This window comes from Olea europaea, unplaced genomic scaffold (genome assembly GCF_002742605.1).
Source record: "Olea europaea var. sylvestris unplaced genomic scaffold, O_europaea_v1 scaffold1015, whole genome shotgun sequence".
NCBI classification, from domain to species: domain Eukaryota; kingdom Viridiplantae; phylum Streptophyta; class Magnoliopsida; order Lamiales; family Oleaceae; genus Olea; species Olea europaea.
The window spans coordinates 257,493-277,495 of NW_019227472.1; the positions used below are offsets into that span (position 1 = coordinate 257,493).

Consider the following 20,003-nt stretch of genomic DNA (forward strand, 5'->3'; position numbering starts at 1 on the left):
TAAACGCGCCAGTGAACCATACTCAGGTGAAATTTTAGTCAAATTAGATTGGGAGAGCGCCAATGAACCAAACAAATGTGAAATTTTTGTCAAATTTGATTGTAGACGCGCGAATGAACTTAATCCTGGTGAATTTTTAGTCAAATTTGATTGTAAATGCGACAATAAACCGAACTCAGGTGAAATTTTAGTAAAATTTGATTAGGAACGCGCCAGTGATCGAAACTAATGGGAATTTTTTGTCAAATTTGATGGGAAATACGAAAATGAATATAATCCAGGTGAAATTTTAGTCAAATTTGATTGTTAACGCGCCCGTGAACCATACTCACGTGGAATTTTAGTCAAATTTGATTGGGAACGCACCAATGATCCAAACAAATGTGAATTTTTTGTCAAATTTGATTGTTGACACGCGAATGAACATAATCCAGGTGAATTTTTAGTCAAATTTGATTGCAAACGTGCTAATGAACCAAATTCATGCGAAATTTTAGTAAAATTTGATTAGGAATGCGCCAATGAACGAAACCAATGAGAAATTTTTGTCAGATTTGATTGGAAGTACACCAACGAACATAATCCAGGTGAAATTTTAATCAAATTTGATTGTAAACGTACCAATGACCCAAACTTGGTAAAATTTTAGTCAAATTCATTTGGGAACGCGCCATTGAACCAAACTCAGGTGAAATTTTAGTCAAATTTGACTGGGAACGCGCCAATGAACCAAATCAATGTGAAATTTTAGTCAAATTTGACTGGGAACGCGCCAATGAACCAAATCAATGTGAAAGTTTAGTAAAATTTGATTGAAGATACGCAAATGAACATAATTCAGGAGACATTATTGTCAAATTTAATTGTAAACAAGCCGATGAACCAAACTCGGGTGAAATTTTAGTCAAATTTGAATGGGAACGCGCCAATAAACCAAATCACTGTGAAATTTTAGTCAAATTTGATTGAAAACAATCAAATGAACATAATCCAAGTGAAATTTTAGTCAAATTTGATTGTTAACGCGCCAATGAACCAGACACATGTGAAATTTTAGCCCAATTTATTGGGAACGCACAAATGATCCAAATCAATGTGAAATTTTAGTCAAATTGGATTGGAAACATGAAAATGAATATAATCCAGGTGAAATTTCAGTAAAATTTGATTGGGAACGCGCCAATGAATCAAAGTCAGGTGAAATTTTAGTCAAATTTGATTGAAAATACACAAATGAACTTAATTCTGGTGAAATTCTAGTCAAATTTGATTGTAAATGTGTCAATGAACCAAACTCAGGCAAAATTTTAGTAAAATTTGATGAGGAACGCCCCAATGAACGAAACCAATGTGAAATTTTTGCCAAATTTGATTGGAAATGCACCAAGGAACATAATCCAGGTGAAATTTTAGTCAAATTTGATTGTAAACGCGCCAATGAAACAAAGTTAGGTGAAATTTTAGTCAAATTCGTTTGGGAACACGCCAATAAACCAAACTCAGGTGAAATTTTAGTCAAATTCGTTTGGAAACGCGCTAATGAACCAAATCAATGCGAAAGTTTAACCAAATTTGATTGAAAACAATCAAATGAACATAATTCAGGTGAAATTTTAGTCAAATTTGATTGCTAACGCGCCAATGAACCAAACTCATGTGAAATTTTAGCCCAATTTTATTGGTAACGTACCAATGATCCAAATCAATGTGAAATTTTAGTCAAATTTGATTGGAAACACGAAAATGAATATAATCCAGGTGAAATTTTAGTCAAATTTGATTGGAAACACGAAAATGAATATAATCCAGGTGAAATTTTAGTTAAATTTGATTGTAAACGCGCCAGTGAACCATACTCTGGTGAAATTTTAGTCAAATTTGATTGGGAACGCGCCAATTAACCAAATAAATGTGAAATTTTATTCAAATTTGATTGTAGACACGTTAATGAACATAATCCTGGTGAAATTTTAGTCAAATTTGATTGTAAACGTGCCAATGAACCAAGCTCAGGCGAAATTTTAGTAAAATTTGATTAGGAACGCGCCAATGAACGAAACCAATGTGAAGTTTTTGTCAAATTTGACTAGAAATGCACCAATGAACATAATCCAGGTGAAATTTTAGTCAAATTTGATTGTAAACGTGCCAATGACCCAAACTTAGGTGATATTTTAGTCAAATTCGTTTGGGAACGCGCCAATGACCCAAACTCAGGTGAAATTTTAGTCAAATTTGACTGGGAACGCGCCAATGAACCAAATCAATGTGAAAATTTAGTAAAATTTGATTGAAGATACGCAAATAAACATAATCCAGGTGAAATTTTAGTAAAATTTGATTGAAGATACGCAAATAAACATAATCCAGGTGACAATATTGTCAAATTTAATTGTAAACAAGCCGATGAACCAAACTCGAGTGATATTTTAGTCAAATTTGAATGGGAACGCGCCAATGAACCAAATCAATGTGAAATTTTAATCAAATTTGATTGCAAACGTGCCAATGAACCAAATTCATGCCAAATTTTAGTAAAATTTGACTAGGAACGCGCCAATGAACCAAACTCATGTGAAATTTTAGTCCAATTTTATTCGGAACGCTAAAATGATCCAAATCAGTGTGAAATTTTAGTCAAATTTGATTGGAAACACGGAAATGAATATAATCCAGGTGAAATTTTAGTCAAATTTGATTGTAAGCGTGCCAGTGAACCATACTCAGGTGAAATTTTAGTCAAATTTGATTGGGAACGCCCCAATGAATCAAAGTCAGGTGAAATTTTAGTCAAATTTGATTAAAAATACACAAATGAACTTAAATCCTGGTGAAATTCTAGACAAATTTGATTGTAAATGCGCCAATGAACCAAACTCAGGCGAAATTTTAGTAAAATTTGATTAGGAACGCGCCAATGAATGAAACCAATTGGAAATTATTGTCTAATTTGATTGGAAGTGCACTAATGAACATAATCCAAGTGAAATTTTATTCAAGTTTTATTGTATACGCGCCAATGAACCAAACTTAGGTGAAATTTTAGTCAAGTTCATTTGGGAACGCACCAATGAAGCCAACTTAGGCGAAATTTTAGTCAAATTGGATTGGAAACGCGCCAATGAACCATATCAATGTGAAAGTTTAGTCAAATTTGATTGAAAATACGCAAATGAACATAATCCATGTGACATCATTGTCAAATTTGATTGTAAACATGCCAATGAATCAAAGTCAGGTGAAATTTTAGTCAAATTTAATTGTTAACGCGCCAATGAACCAAATCAATGTGAAATTTTAGCCAAATTTGATTGAAAACACGCAAATGAAAATAATCCAGGTGAAATTTTAGTCAAATTTGATTGTTAACACGCCAATGAACCAAACTCATGTGAAATTTTAGTCCAATTTTATTGGGAACGCACCAATGATACAAATCAATGTGAAATTTTAGTCAAATTTGATCGAAAACACGGAAATGAATATAATCCAGGTGAAATTTTAGTCAAATTTGTTTGTAATCGCGCCAATGAACCAAACTCAGGCGAAATTTTAGTCAAATTTGATTGGGAACACGCCAATGAACGAAACGAATGGAAAATTTTAGTTAAATTTGATTGGAAACACGCAAATTAACATAATCTTGGTGAAAATTTAGTCAAATTTGATTGTAAACGCGCCAGTGAACCATACTCAGGTGAAATTTTAGTCAAATTAGATTGGGAGAGCGCCAATGAACCAAACAAATGTGAAAATTTTGTCAAATTTGATTGAAGACACGCGAATGAACTTAATCTTGGTGAAATTTCCATCAAATTTGATTGTAAATGCGGCAATAAACCGAACTCAGGCGAAATTTTAGTATAATTTGATTAGGAACCCGCCAATGAATGAAACCAATGGGAAATTTTTGCCAAATTTGATTGGAAGTGCACTAATGAACATAATTCAGGTGAAATTTTTGTCAAATTCGTTTGCGAACGCGCCAATGAACCAAACTCAGGTGAAATTTTATTCAAATTTGACTGGCAACGCGCCAATGAACCAAATCAATGTGAAAGTTTAGTAAAATTTGATTGAAGATAGGCAAATGAACATAATCCAGGTGACATTATTGTCAAATTTAATTTTAAACAAGCCGATGAACCAAACTCGGGTGAAATTTTAGTCAAATTTGAATGGGAACGCGCCAAAGAACCAAATCAATGTGAAATTTTAGTCCAATTTGGTTGGAAACATGCAAATTAACATAATCTAGGTGAAATTTTAGTCAAATTTGATTGTAAACGCGCCAGTGAACCATACTTAGGTGGAATTTCGGTCAAATTTGATTGGGAACGCGCCAATGAACCAAACAAATGTGAAATTTTTGTCAGCTTTGATTGTAGACATGCGAATGAACATAATCCTAGTGAAATTTTAGTCAAATTTGATTGCAAACGTGCCAATGAACCAAATTCATGCGAAATTTTAGTAAAATTTGAATAGGAAGGCGCCAATGAACGAAACCGATGTGAAATTTTTGTCAAATTTGACTGGAAGTGCACCAATGAACATAATCCAGGTGAAATTTTAGTCAAATTTGATTGTAAACGTGCCAATGACCCAAACGTAGGTGAAATTTTAATCAAATTTGTTTGGGAGCGCGCCAATGAACCAAACTCAGGTGAAATTTTAGTCAAATTTGACTGAAAACGCGCCAATGAACCAAATCAATGTGAAAGTTTAGTAAAACTTGATTTAAGATACGCAAATGAACATAATCCAGGTGACATTATTGTCAAATTTAATCGTAAACAAGCCGGTGAACCAAACTCGGGTGAAATTTTAGTCAAATTTGAATGGGAACGCGCCAATGAACCAAATCAATGTGAAATTTTAGACATATTTGATTGAAAATAATCAAATGAACATAATCCTAGTGAAATTTTAGTCAAATTTGATTGCAAACGTGCCAATGAACCAAATTCGTGCGAAATTTTAGTCAAATTTGACTGGAAGTGCACCAATGAACATAATCCAGGTGAAATTTTAGTCAAATTAGATTGTAAACGTGACAATGACCCAAACTTAGGTGAAATTTTAGTCAAATTTGTTTGGGAACGCGCCAATGAACCAAACTCAGGTGAAATTTTAGTCAAATTTGACTGTGAATGCGCCAATGAACCAAATCAATGTCAAAGTTTAGTAAAATTTGATTGAAGATACACAAATGAACATAATCCAGCTGACATTATTGTCAAATTTAATTGTAAACAAGTCGATGAACCAAACTCGGGTGAAATTTTAGTCAAATTTGAATGGGAACGCGCTAATGAACCAAATCAATGTGAAATTTTAGTCAAATTTGATTGAAAACAATCAAATGAACATAATCCAGGTGTAATTTTAGTCAAATTTGATTGAAAACAATTAAATGAACATAATCCAGGTGAAATTTTAGTCAAATTTGATTGTTAACGCGTCAATGAACCAAACTCATGTGAAATTTTAGTCTAATTTTATTGGGAACGCACCAATGATCCAAATCAATGTGAAATTTTAGTCAAATTTGACTGGAAGTGCATCAATGAACATAATCCAGGTGAAATTTTAGTCAAATTTGATTGTAAACGTGCCAATGACCCAAACTTAGGTGAAATTTTAGTCAAATTCGTTTGGGAACGCACCAATAAACCAAACTCAGGTGAAATTTTAGTCAAATTTGACTGGGAACGTGCCAATGAACCAAATCAATGTGAAAGTTTAGTAAAATTTGATTGAAGATACGCAAATGAACATAATCCAGGTGACATTATTGTCAAATTTAATTGTAAACAAGCCGATAAACCAAACTCGGGTGAAATTTTAGTCAAATTTGAATGGGAACGCGCCAATGAACCAAATCAATGTGAAATTTTAGTCATATTTGACTGAAAACAATCAAGTGAACATAATCCAGGCGAAATTTTAGTCAAATTTGATTGTTAACGCGCCAATGAACCAAACTCTTGTGAAATTTTTGCCCAATTTTATTGGGAACGTACCAATGATCCAAATCAATGTGAAATTTTAGTCAAATTTGATTGGAAACAGGAAAATAAATATAATCCAGGTGAAATTTTAGTTAAATTTGATTGTAAACGTACCAGTGAACATACTCATGTGAAATTTTAGTCAAATTTGATTGGGAACGAGCCAATTAACCAAATAAATGTGAAATTTTATTCAAATTTGATTGTAGTCACGTTAATGAACATAATCCTGGTGAAATTTTAGTCAAATTTGATTGTAAATGCGGCAATAAACCTAACTCAGGCGAAATTTTACTTTAATTTGATTAGGAACACGCCAATGAACGAAACCAATGGGAAATTTTTGTCAAATTTGATTGGAAGTGCACTAATGAACATAATCCAGGTGACATTTTAGTTAAATTTGATTGTAAACTCGTCAATGAACCAAATTTAGGTGAAATTTTAGTCAAATTCGTTTGGGAACGCGCCAATGAACCAAACTCAGGTGAAATTTTAGTCAAATTCGTTTGGGAATGCCCAATTGAACCAAATCAATGTGAAAGTTTAGTCAAATTTGATCTAAAATAGGCAAATGAACATAATCCATGTGACATTATTGTCAAATTTGATTGTAAACACGCCAATGAATCAAACTCAGGTGAAATTTTAGTCAAATTTGATTGGAAACACGGAAATGAATAAAATCCACGTGAAATTTTAGTCAAATTTGTTTGTAATCGCGCCAATGAACCAAACTCAGGCGAAATTTTAGTCAAATTTGATTGGGAACACGCTAACGAACGAAATGAATGGAAAATTTTAGTTAAATTTGATTAGAAACACGCAAATTAACATAATCTTCGTGAAATTTTAGTCAAATTTGATTGTAAACGCACCAGTGAACCATACTCAGGTGGAATTTTAGTCAAATTTGCTTGGGAACGCGCCAATGAACCAAACAAATGTGAAATTTTTGTCAAATTTGATTGTAGACACGCGAACGAACCTAATCCTGGTTAAATTTTAGTCAAATTTTTTAGTAAAATTTGATTAAGAACGCACCAATGAACGAAACCAATGTGAAATTTTTGTCAAAATTGACTGGAAGTGCACCAATGAACACAATCCAGGTGAAATTTTAGTCAAATTTGATTGTAAACTTGCCAATGAGCCAAACTCAGGTGAAATTTTAGTCAAATTCGTTTGGGAATGCCCAATTGAACCAAATCAATGTGAAAGTTTAGTCAAATTTGATCTAAAATAGGCAAATGAACATAATCCATGTGACATTATTGTCAAATTTGATTGTAAACACGCCAATGAATCAAACTCAGGTGAAATTTTAGTCAAATTTGATTGGAAACACGGAAATGAATAAAATCCACGTGAAATTTTAGTCAAATTTGTTTGTAATCGCGCCAATGAACCAAACTCAGGCGAAATTTTAGTCAAATTTGATTGGGAACACGCTAACGAACGAAATGAATGGAAAATTTTAGTTAAATTTGATTAGAAACACGCAAATTAACATAATCTTCGTGAAATTTTAGTCAAATTTGATTGTAAACGCACCAGTGAACCATACTCAGGTGGAATTTTAGTCAAATTTGCTTGGGAACGCGCCAATGAACCAAACAAATGTGAAATTTTTGTCAAATTTGATTGTAGACACGCGAACGAACCTAATCCTGGTTAAATTTTAGTCAAATTTTTTAGTAAAATTTGATTAAGAACGCACCAATGAACGAAACCAATGTGAAATTTTTGTCAAAATTGACTGGAAGTGCACCAATGAACACAATCCAGGTGAAATTTTAGTCAAATTTGATTGTAAACTTGCCAATGAGCCAAACTTAGGTGAAATTTTAGTCAAATTCGTTTGAGAACGCGCCAATGAACCAAACTCATGTGAAATTTTAGTCAAATTTGATTGTAAACGCGCCAGTGAACCATACTCAGGTGGAATTTTAGTCAAATTTGATTGGGAACGCGCCAATGAACCAAACAAATATGAAATTTTTGTCAGATTTGATTGTAGACATGCGAATGAACATAATTCTGGTGAAATTTTAGTCAAATTTAATTGCAAATGTGCCAATGAACCAAATTCATGCGAAATTTTAGTAAAATTTGATTAGGAATGCGCCAATGAACGAAACCAATGTGAAATTTTTGTCAAATTTGACTGGAAGTGCACCAATGAACATAATCCAGGTGAAATTTTAGTCAAATTTGATTGTAAACGCGCCAATGAACCAAATCAATGTGGAAGTGCACCAATGAACATAATCCAGGTGAAATTTTAGTCAAATTTGATTGTAAACGTGCCAATGACCCCAACTTAGGTGAAATTTTAGTCAAATTCGTTTGGGAACGCACCAATGAACCAAACTCAGGTGAAATTTTAGTCAAATTTGACTGGAAACGTGCCAATGAACCAAATCAATGTGAAAGTTTAGTAAAATTTGATTGAAGATACGCAAATGAACATAATCCAGGTGACATTATTGTCAAATTTAATTGTAAACAAGCCGATAAACCAAACTCGGGTGAAATTTTAGTCAAATTTGAATGGGAACGCGCCAATGAACCAAATCAATGTGGAATTTTAGTCATATTTGATTGAAAACAATCAAGTGAACATAATCCAGGCGAAATTTTAGTCAAATTTGATTGTTAACGCGCCAATGAACCAAACTCATGTGAAATTTTTGCCCAATTTTATTGGGAACGTACCAATGATCCAAATCAATGTGAAATTTTAGTCAAATTTGATTGGAAACACGAAAGTAAATATAATCCAGGTGAAATTTTAATTAAATTTGATTGTAAACGCGCCAGTGAACATACTCAGGTGAAATTTTAGTCAAATTTGATTGGGAACGCGCCAATTAACCAAATAAATGTGAAATTTTATTCAAATTTGATTGTAGACACGTTAATGAACATAATCCTGGTGAAATTTTAGTCAAATTTGATTGTAAATGCAGCAATAAGCGAAATTTTAGTATAATTTGATTAGGAACGCGCCAATGAACGAAACCAATGGGAAATTTTTGTCAAATTTGATTGGAAGTGCACTAATGAACATAATCCAGGTGAAATGTTAGTTAAATTTGATTGTAAACGCGCCAATGAACCAAATTTAGGTGAAATTTTAGTCAAATTCGTTTGGGAACGCGCCAATGAACCAAACTCAGGTGAAATTTTGACAAATTCGTTTGGGAATGCCCAATTGAACCAAATCAATGTGAAAGTTTAGTAAAATTTGATCGAAAATAGGCAAATGAACATAATCCATGTGACATTATTGTCAAATTTGATTGTAAACACGCCAATGAATCAAACTCAGGTGAAATTTTAGTCAAATTTAATTGGGAAAGCGCCAATGAACCAAATCAATGTGAAAATTTAGCCAAATTTGATTGAAAACACGCAAATGAACATAATCCAGGTGAAATTTTAATCAAATTTGATTGTTAACGCGCCAATGAACCAAACTCATGTGAAATTTTAGTCCAATTTTATTGGGAATGCACCAATGATCCAAATCAATGTGAAATTTTAGTCAGATTTGATTGGAAACACGGAAATGAATAAAATCCACGTGAAATTTTCGTCAAATTTGTTTGTAATCGCGCCAATGAACCAAACTCAGGCGAAATTTTAGTCAAATTTGATTGGGAACACGCTAACGAACGAAATGAATGGAAAATTTTAGTTAAATTTGATTAGAAACACGCAAATTAACATAATCTTCGTGAAATTTTAGTCAAATTTGATTGTAAACGCACCAGTGAACCATACTCAGGTGGAATTTTAGTCAAATTTGCTTGGGAACGCGCCAATGAACCAAACAAATGTGAAATTTTTGTCAAATTTGATTGTAGACACGCGAACGAACCTAATCCTGGTTAAATTTTAGTCAAATTTTTTAGTAAAATTTAATTAAGAACGCACCAATGAGCGAAACCAATGTGAAATTTTTGTCAAAATTGACTGGAAGTGCACCAATGAACACAATCCAGGTGAAATTTTAGTCAAATTTGATTGTAAACTTGCCAATGAGCCAAACTTAGGTGAAATTTTAGTCAAATTCGTTTGGGAACGCGCCAATGAACCAAACTCATGTGAAATTTTAGTCAAATTTGACTGGGAACGCGCCAATTAACCAAATCAATGTGAAAGTTTTGTAAAATTTGATTGAAAATACGCAAATGAACGTAATCTAGACGACATTATTTTCAAATTTGATTGTAAACAAGCCAATGAACCAAACTCGGGTGAAATTTTAGTCAAATTTGAAAGGGAACGCGCCAATGAACCAAATCAATGTGAAATTTTAGTCATATTTGATTGAAAACAATCAAATGAACATAATCCAGGTGAAATTTTTGTCAAATTTGATTGTTAACGCGCCAATGAACCAAACTCATGTGAAATTTTAGCCCAATTTTATTGGGAACGCACCAATGATTCAAATCAATGTGAAATTTTAGTCAAATTTAATTGGAAACACGAAAATGAATATAATTCAGGTGAAATTTTAGTCAAATTTGATTGTAAACGCGCCAGTAAACCATACTTAGGTGAAATTTTAGTCAAATTTGATTGTGAACGCGTCAATTAACCAAACAAATGTGAAATTTTATTCAAATTTGATTGTAGACACGTTAATGACATAATCCTGTTGAAATTTTAGTCAAATTTGATTGTAAACATGCCAATGAACCAAACTCAAGCGAAATTTTAGTAAAATTTGATTAGGAACGCGCCAATGAAGGAAACCAATGTGAAATTTTTGCCAAATTTGATTGGAAGTGCACTAATGATGTAACGCCCCAATTTTTTCATTAAACATAAACACGGGAACGTTACGAAAACTCATTTTTCTTTAATTAAAAAAAATGCGGAACTATATAAAATTCTTCAATAAACAAATAATTGTAACGTTTAAATTAAAATTATTGAAAGCGTATCTAACCATAAACATAAACTCCTAAGTAATTCAAATAATGCATTCTAAATTAAAATAAACAAATTGCTAAATTTAAAATGGCAAACTTATTTCTTTTTCTCTATTCTTTATCCACTTGGCAGTCCGCATTACCAATTCTCCACTGTTCCAATCGACCCGAACTAATCTGAAAAATTAATGTAAGAGTGAGTATTAAAAATACCCAGTAAGATACGTGCAAATTTCCATACACAGGTATATAACAAATAAATAATACACTTCATACCGCTCTTCTCTTATGGAGTATATCGGTGACCAAGCGACACACCCATCTTAGGTCCTCTTAATTTTCATGTAGAAATTTCATATCTCTTTCTCTAGAACCCGAAGGTCCACTAGCATTCCATGCATATTTAATCGCATATAAGAGCATAAGGAAATGTAAACACTTTGCACATAAATGTATCTTACCTCGTTGAATCTACAGTATGTTGAAAATCGTTCCTCCGCTTTGAAAGTATGTGATCTCGATGTATGAAATTCTATTTCTAATGCTGTTTTCTGTCTTCCTTTTTCTCTCCTTTCTCTCTCTCTCTCTTTTATCTTTCTCTTTCTCTATTTCACGTGTGAATTTTTGGTGTGGTAAAATGTGGGATTCTAGCCTACTATTTATAGGTGTAGACTAGAGTAGAAGATATGTCTTATCCTAACCAAAAGATTTTTACTTGATTTGTACTAGGCCTTTTTGTTGTTATCAAAAAGAAAATAGAGAGTTGGTTTGTTATCCAATGCATGCCAACGTGAAGAAACATGATAGCTAAATGAGACATCAACTTTTCAAACTCTAATATGATTACATCAACGATATCTTCTATCATAAATTCTGAAATCGGCAGCTAGCTTTTGACTTTGTTTAATATATTCATTCTTTGTACACATACATGGCTGTTTTGAAAAATCATCTAAATTCAAATGAGTTTGAGACTATCTATAATACTATATTTACAAATAAAAAATTTATTTGCCATCACTTATTTATTATAATATAGTTTATCTTCCAAAATAAATGCTCCGAAATAATTAAAATTCTATCTTATTTTAATAAATATTATGTTTAAACAAAAGGTAGTCTAATTAGTCAGCACTGCCTAGAATATTTAATTAAAGGGAATTATATTAATTCTTAATTCTATTTAATCTTGTTTCATTATTCCATGACGGCTTTTCCCGTAAAATGCCTCAATCTAGTATAATCTACAGTTATTTTTCCCTTATCTAAACATCACGTGGAGTCTATCAACTCATAAAGTCAAGTAATTAAATAATACTAAAATAATCAATTCCTAAAATCAAGGAAACATACCCTTCTTTTTCTCCAAAATCAAAGCAAATAATTATTAAAATAAACCTACTTCTTTTTATTCATAACCATTTCTATACGTACACACCATACAAAATCAAGACAATTCCATGTACACGTGTCAACATCACATCTTCCTTCCAAGTTTTAATTGAATTTGAAAACCAATTTCTTCAAATCGAAATTTCTTGGTGCTGGGTTATCCAAATCGACTATTTCTCGAGCCTAAAATTCATAATTAAATACTGGCTATCCAACGAGCATAATATTAATATACTTATATTTACTCTATCGAAATTTAATTTTGACTCAAAGTATAAGAATTTAAAATATATTACCTCTTAGTCCCTCAACTTTTGAAATAATATAATAGAGATATTAAATAAATTTTTATCAAAAATTTTAGGATGTTACAAATGAACATAATCCAAGTGAAATTTTAGTCAAATTTGATTGCAAACATGCCAATGAACCAAATTTATGCGAAATTTTAGCAAAATTTGATTAGGAACGCGCCAATGAACGAAACCAATGTGAAATTTTTTTGTCAAATTTGACTGGAAGTGCACCAATGAACATAATCCAGGTGAAATTTTAGTCAAATTTGATTGTAAACATGCCAATGACCCAAACTTAGATGAAATTTTAGTCAAATTCATTTGGGAACGCGCCAATGAACCAAACTCAGGGAACGCGCCAATTTGATTGAGAACGCGCCAATGAACCAAATCAATGTGAAAGTTTAGTAAAATTTGACTGAAAATACGCAAATGAACATAATCCATGTGACATTATTGTCAAATTTGATTGTAAACAAGCCAATGAACCAAACTCGGGTGAAATTTTAGTCAAATTTGAATGGGAATGCACCAATGAACCAAATCAATGTGAATTTTTAGTCAAATTTGATTGAAAACAATCAAATCAACATAATTCGGGTGAAATTTTAGTCAAATTTGATTGTTAACGCGCCAATGAACCAAACTCATGTGAAATTTTAGCCCAATTTTATTGGGAACGCACCAATGATCCAAATCAATGGGAAATTTTAGTCAAATTTGATTGTAAACGCGCTAGTGAACCATACTCAGGTGAAATATTAATCAAATTTGATTGGGAACGCGCCAATTAATCAAACAAATGAGCAATTTTATTCAAATTTGATTGTAGACACGTTAATGAACATAATCCTGGTGAAATTTTAGTCAAATTTGATTGTAAACGCGCCAATGAACCAAACTCAGGCGAAATTTTAGTAAAATTTGATTAGGAACGTGCCAATGAACGAAACCAATGTGAAATTATTGTCAAATTTGATTGGAAGTGCACCAATGAACATAATCCAGGTGAAATTTTAGTCAAGTTTGATTGTAAACACGCAAATGAACCAAACTTAGGTGAGATTTTAGTCAACTTCGTTTGGAAACGCGCCAATGAACCCAACTTAGGTGAAATTTTAGTCAAATTTGATTGGGAACGCGCTAATGAACCAAATCAATGTGAAAGTTTAGTCGAATTTGATTGAAAATACACAAATGAACATAATCCATGTGACATTATTGTCAAATTTGATTGTAAACACGCCAATGAATCAAACTTAGGAGAAATTTTAGTCAAATTTAATTGGGAACGCGCCAATGAACCAAATCAATGTGAAATTTTAGCCAAATTTGATTGAAAACACGCAAATGAACATAATCCAGGTGAAATTTTAGTCAAATTTGATTGTTAACGCGCCAATGAACCAAACTCATGTGAAATTTTAGTCCAATTTTATTGGGAACGCACCAATGATCCAAATCAATGTGAAATTTTAGTCAAATTTGATTGTAATCATGCAATGAACCAAACTCAGGCTAAATTTAGTCAAATTTGGTTGGGAACACGCCAACGAACCAAACGAATGTGAAATTTTAGTTAAATTTGATTGGAAACACGCAAATGAACATAATCTTGGTGAAAATTTAGTTAAATTTGATTGTAAACGCGCCAGTGAACAATATTCAGGTGAAATTTTTGTCAAATTTGATTGTAGACACGCGAATGAACATAATCCTGATGAAATTTTAGTCAAATTTGATTGGAAACGTGCCAATGAACCAAATTCATGCGAAATTTTAGTAAAATTTGATTAGGAACGCGCCAATGAACGAAACCAATGTGAAATTTTTGTCAAATTTGTCTGAAAGTGCACCAATGAACATAATCCAGGTGAAATTTTAGTCAAATTTGATTGTAAACGTGCCAATGACCCAAATTTAGGTGAAATTTTAGTCAAATTCGTTTGGGAACACGCCAATGAACCAAACTCAAGTGAAATTTTAGTCAAATTTGACTAGGAATGCTCCAATGAACCAACTCACTGTTAAATTTTAGTCAAATTTGATTGAAAATACGTAAATGAACATAATCCATGTGACATTATTGTCAAGTTTGATTGTAAACAAGCCAATGAACCAAACTCGGGTGAAATTTTAGTCAAATTTGAATGGGAACGCGGCAATGAACCAAATCAATGTGAAATTTTAGTCAAATTTGATTGAAAACAATCAAATGAACATAATCCATGTGAAATTTTAGTCAAATTTGATTGTTAACGCGCCAAAGAACCAAACTCATGTGAAATTTTAGTCCAATTTTATTGGGAACGCACAATGATCCAAATCAATGTGAAATTTTATTCAAATTTGACTGGAAACAACAGAATGAATATATTCCTGGTGAAATTTTAGTCAAATTTGATTGTAATCGAGCAAATGAACCAAACTCAGGCAAAATTTAAGTTAAATTTGATTGGGAACACGCCAATGAACCAAACGAATGTGAAATTTTAGTTAAGTTTGATTGGAAACACGCAAATGAATATAATCCTGGTGAAAATTTAGTCAAATTTGATTGTAAACGCGCCAATGAACCATATTCAGGTAAAATTTTAGTCAAATTTAATTGGGAACGTACCAATGAACCATACACATGTGAAATTTTATTCAAATTTGATTGTAGACAAGCAAATGATCATAACCCTAATGAAATTTTAGTCAAATTTGATTGTAAATGCGCCAATGAACCAAACTCATGCGAAATTTTAGTAAAATTTGATTAGGAACGTGCCAATGAACGAAACCAATGTGAAATTTTTGTCAAATTTGATTGGAAGTGCACCAATGAAAATAATCCAGGTGAAATTTTAGTCAAATTTGATTGTAAACGTGCCAATGAACCAAACTTAGGTGAAATTTTAGTCAAGTTCATTTGGGAACGCGCCAATGAACCAAACTCAGGTGAAGTTTTAGTCAAATTTGATTGCGAACGCGCTAATGAACCAAATCAATGTGAAAGTTTAGTCAGATTTGATTGAAAATACGCAAATGAACATAATTCAGGTGACATTATTGTCAAATTTGATTGTAAACACACTAATGAATCAAACTCAGGTGAAATTTTAGTCAAATTTAATTGGGAACGCGCCAATGAACCAAATCAATGTGAAATTTTAGTCAAGTTTGATTGAAAACATGCAAATGAACATAATAGAGGTGAAATTTTAGTCAAATTTGATTGTTAACTCGTCAATGAACCAAACTCATGTGAAATTTTAGTCCATTTTTATTAGGAACACACCAATGATCCAAATCAATGTGAAATTTTAGTCAAATTTGATTGGAAACACGGAAATGAATATAATTCAGGAGAAATTTTAGTCAAATTTAATTGTAATTGCGCTAATGAACCAAACTCAGGTGAAATTTTAGTCAAATTTGATTGGGAACACGTCAAATTTGATTGGGAACACGCCAATGAACCAAACGAATGTGAAATTTTAGTTAAATTTGATTGGAAACACACAAATGAACATAATCTTGATGAAAATTAAGTCAAATTTGATTGTAAAAGCGCCAAGGAACCCTACAATTGTGAAATTTTAGTCAAATTTGATTGTAGACATGCGAATGAACATAATACTGGCGAAATTTTAGTCAAATTTGATTGTAAACGTGCCAATGAACCAAACTCATGCGAAATTTTAGTAAAATTTGATTAGGAACGCGCCAATGAACGAAACCAATGTGAATTTTTTGTCAAATTTGACTGAAAGTGCACCAATGAACATAATCCAGGTGAAATTTTAGTCAAATTTGATTGTGTACACGCTAATGAACCAAACTTAGGTAAAATTTTAGTCAAATTCGTTTGGGAATGCGCCAATGAACCAAACTTAGGTGAAATTTTAGTCAAATTTGATTGGGAACGCGCCAATGAACCAAATCAATGAGAAAGTTTAGTCAAATTTGATTGAAAATACGCAAATGAACATAATCCCGGTGACATTATTGTCAAATTTGATTGTAAACATGCTAATGAACCAAATTCATGTGAAATTTTAGTCAAATTGGATTGGGAACGCGCCAATGAACCAAATCAATGTGAAATTTTAGTCAAATTTGATTGAAAAAATGCAAGTGAACATAATTCATGTGAAATTTTAGTCAAATTTGATTGTTAACGCGCCAATGAACCAAACTCATGTGAAATTTTAGTCCAATTTTATTGGGAACGCACCAATATCCAAATCCAGGTGAAATTTTAGTCAAATTTGATTGTTAACGCGCCAATGAACCAAACTCATGTGAAATTTTAGTCCAATTTTATTGGGAACGCACCAATATCCAAATCCAGGTGAAATTTTAGTCAAATTTGATTGTAATCTTGCCAATGAACTAAACTCAGGCGAAATTTTAGTCAAATTTGATTGGGAAAATGCCAATGAACCAAACGAATGTGAAATTTTAGTTAAATTTGATTGGAAACACACCAATGAACATAATCCTGGTGAAAATTTAGTCAAATTTGATTGTAAACACGCCAATAAACTATACTTAGGTGAAATTTTAGTCAAATTTGATTGGGAACGCGCCAATGAACCAAACAAATGTGAAATTTTAGTCATATTTGATTGTAGACATGGGAATGAATATAATCCTGGTGAAATTTTAGTCAAATTTGATTGTAAACGCGCCAATGAACCAAACTCATGAGAAATTTTAGTAAAATTTGATTAGGAACGCGCCAATGAACGAAACCAATGTGAAATCTTTGTCAAATTTGATTGAAAGTGCACCAATGAACATAATCCAGGTGAAATTTTAGTCAAATTTGATTGTAAACGCGCCAATGAAACAAACTTAGGTGAAATTTTAGTCAAATTAGTTTGGGAAAGCTCCAATGAACTAAACTCAGGTGAAATTTTAGTCAAATTTGATTGGGAACGCGCCAATGAACCAAATCAATGTGAAAATTTAGTCAAATTTGATTGAAAATACACAAATGAACATAATTCAGGTGGTATTATTGTTAAATTTGATTTTAAACACACCAATGAACCAAATCAATTTGAAATTTCAATCAAATTTGATTGAAAACAAGCAAATGAACAAAATCCAGTTGAAATTTTATTCAAATTTGATTGTTAACGCGCCAATGAACCAAACTCATGTGAAATTTTAGTCCAATTTTATTGGGAACGCACCAATGATCCAAATCAATGTGAAATTTTAGTCAAATTTGATTGGAAACACGGAAATGAATATAATCCAGGTGAAATTTTTGTCAAATTTGATTGTAATCATGCCAATGAACCAATTTCAGGCGTAATTTTAGTCAAATTAGATTGGGAACACACCAATGAACCGAACCAATGTGAAATTTTAGTTAAATTTGATTGGAAACACGCAAATGAACATAATCCTGGTGAAAATTTAGTCAAATTTGATTGGGAACGCGCCAATGAACCAAATCAATGTGAAATTTTAGTTAAATTTGATTGGAAACACGCAAATGAACATAATCCTGGTGAAAATTTAGTCAAATTTGATTGTAAACACCACAATGAACCAAACTCTGGTGAAATTTTGGTCAAATTTGACTGGGAACGTACCAATGAACCAAACAAATGCGAAATTTTGCTCAAGTTTGATTGAAAACATGCAAATGAAAAAAATTCAGGTGAAATTTTAGTCAAATTTGATTGTAAACACACCAATGAACCAAACTCATGTGAAATTTTAGTAAAATTTGATTAGGAACGCGCAAATGAACCAAACCAATGTGAAATTTTAGTCAAATTTGATTGGAAGTGCACCAATGAACATAATCCAGGTGAAATTTTAGCTAAATTTGATTGTAAACGCACCAATGAACCAAACTTAGGTGAAATTTTAGTCAAATTTGTTTGGGAACGCGCCAATGAACCAAACTCAGGTGAAATTTTAGCCAAATTTGATTGGAAACGTGCCAATGAGCCAAATCAATGTGAAATTTTTGTCAAATTTGATTGAAAACGCGCAAATGAACGAAATCCAGGTGAAATTTTAGTCAAATTTGATTGATAACGTGCCAATGAACCAAACTCATGTGAAATTTTAGTCTAATTTGATTGGAAACGCGCCAATAAATCAAACAAATGCGAAATTTTAGTCAAGTTTGATTGAAAACATGCAAATGAAAAAAATTCAAGTGAAATTTTAGTCAATAAATTAGATTGTAAACACACCAATGAACCAAATTCATGTGAAATTTTAGTAAAATTTGATTGGGAACGCGCCAATGAACCAAACCAATGTGAAATTTTAGTCAAATTTGATTGGAAGTGCACCAATGAACATAATCCAAGTGAAATTTTAGGTAAATTTGATTGGTAAAGCATCAATGAACAAAATATATCTGAAATTTTAGTCAAAATTGATTGGGAACGCGCCAATGAATCAAATCAATGTGAAATTTTAGTCAAATTTGATTGGGAACATGCCAATGAACTAAATCAATGTGAAATTTTAGTCTGATTTGATTGGAAACACGCTAATGAACCTTACTCAGGTGACATTATTGTCAAATTTGATTGTAAACGCCCCCAATGAACCAAACTGACGTGAAATTTTAATCAAATTCGATTGGGAACGCGCCAACGAACCAAACCAATGTGAAATTTTAGTTAAATTTGATTGGAAACGCGCCAATGAACCAAACCAATGTGAAATTTTAGTCAAGTTTGATTGAAAACCGCAAATGAACCAAACTCAGGTGAAATTTTGATCAAATTTGTTTGTAAACGTGCCAATGAACCAATCTCAAGTAAAATTTTAGTCAAATTTGATTCGAAACGCGCCAATGAACTAAATCTATGTGAAATTTTAGTCAAATTTGATTGGAAACACGCAAATGAACATAATCCATGTGACATTATAGTCAAATTTTATTGTTAACGAGCCAATGAACCTAATTCAGGTGAAATTTTAGTCAAATTTGATTGGGAAGGAGCCAATGAACCAAATCAATGTGAAATTTTAGTCAAACTTGATTGGAAACACGCAAATGAACATAATTCTGGTGAAATTTTAGTCAAATTTTATTTTTAAATGCGCCAATTAACCAAACTTAGGTGAAATTTTAATCAAATTTGAATGGGAATGCTCAAATGAACCAAACCATTGTGAAATTTTAGTAAAATTTGATTGGAAACATGCAAATGAACATAATCCAGGTAAAATTTTAGTCAAATTTGATTGTAAACGCGCCAATAGACCAAACTCAGGTGAAATTATAGTCAAATTTGATTGCTAATGTGCCAACGAACCAAATCAATGTGAAATTTTAGTCAAATTTGATTGAAAACACGCAAATGAACATAATCCAC

At 32.1% G+C, this 20,003-nt stretch overlaps 1 long non-coding RNA gene across 1 annotated transcript; it reads right to left on the reverse strand.

Moving 5' to 3' along the window:
- Positions 1 to 11,073: 11,073 nt before the first annotated feature.
- LOC111372585 lies at positions 11,074 to 11,275 on the reverse strand. The gene is made up of 2 exons (XR_002698799.1): positions 11,240 to 11,275; positions 11,074 to 11,140 (listed from the first exon to the last, which is right to left on the reverse strand). It is a non-coding gene; the product is annotated as an uncharacterized LOC111372585 (long non-coding RNA).
- Positions 11,276 to 20,003: the final 8,728 nt, after the last annotated feature.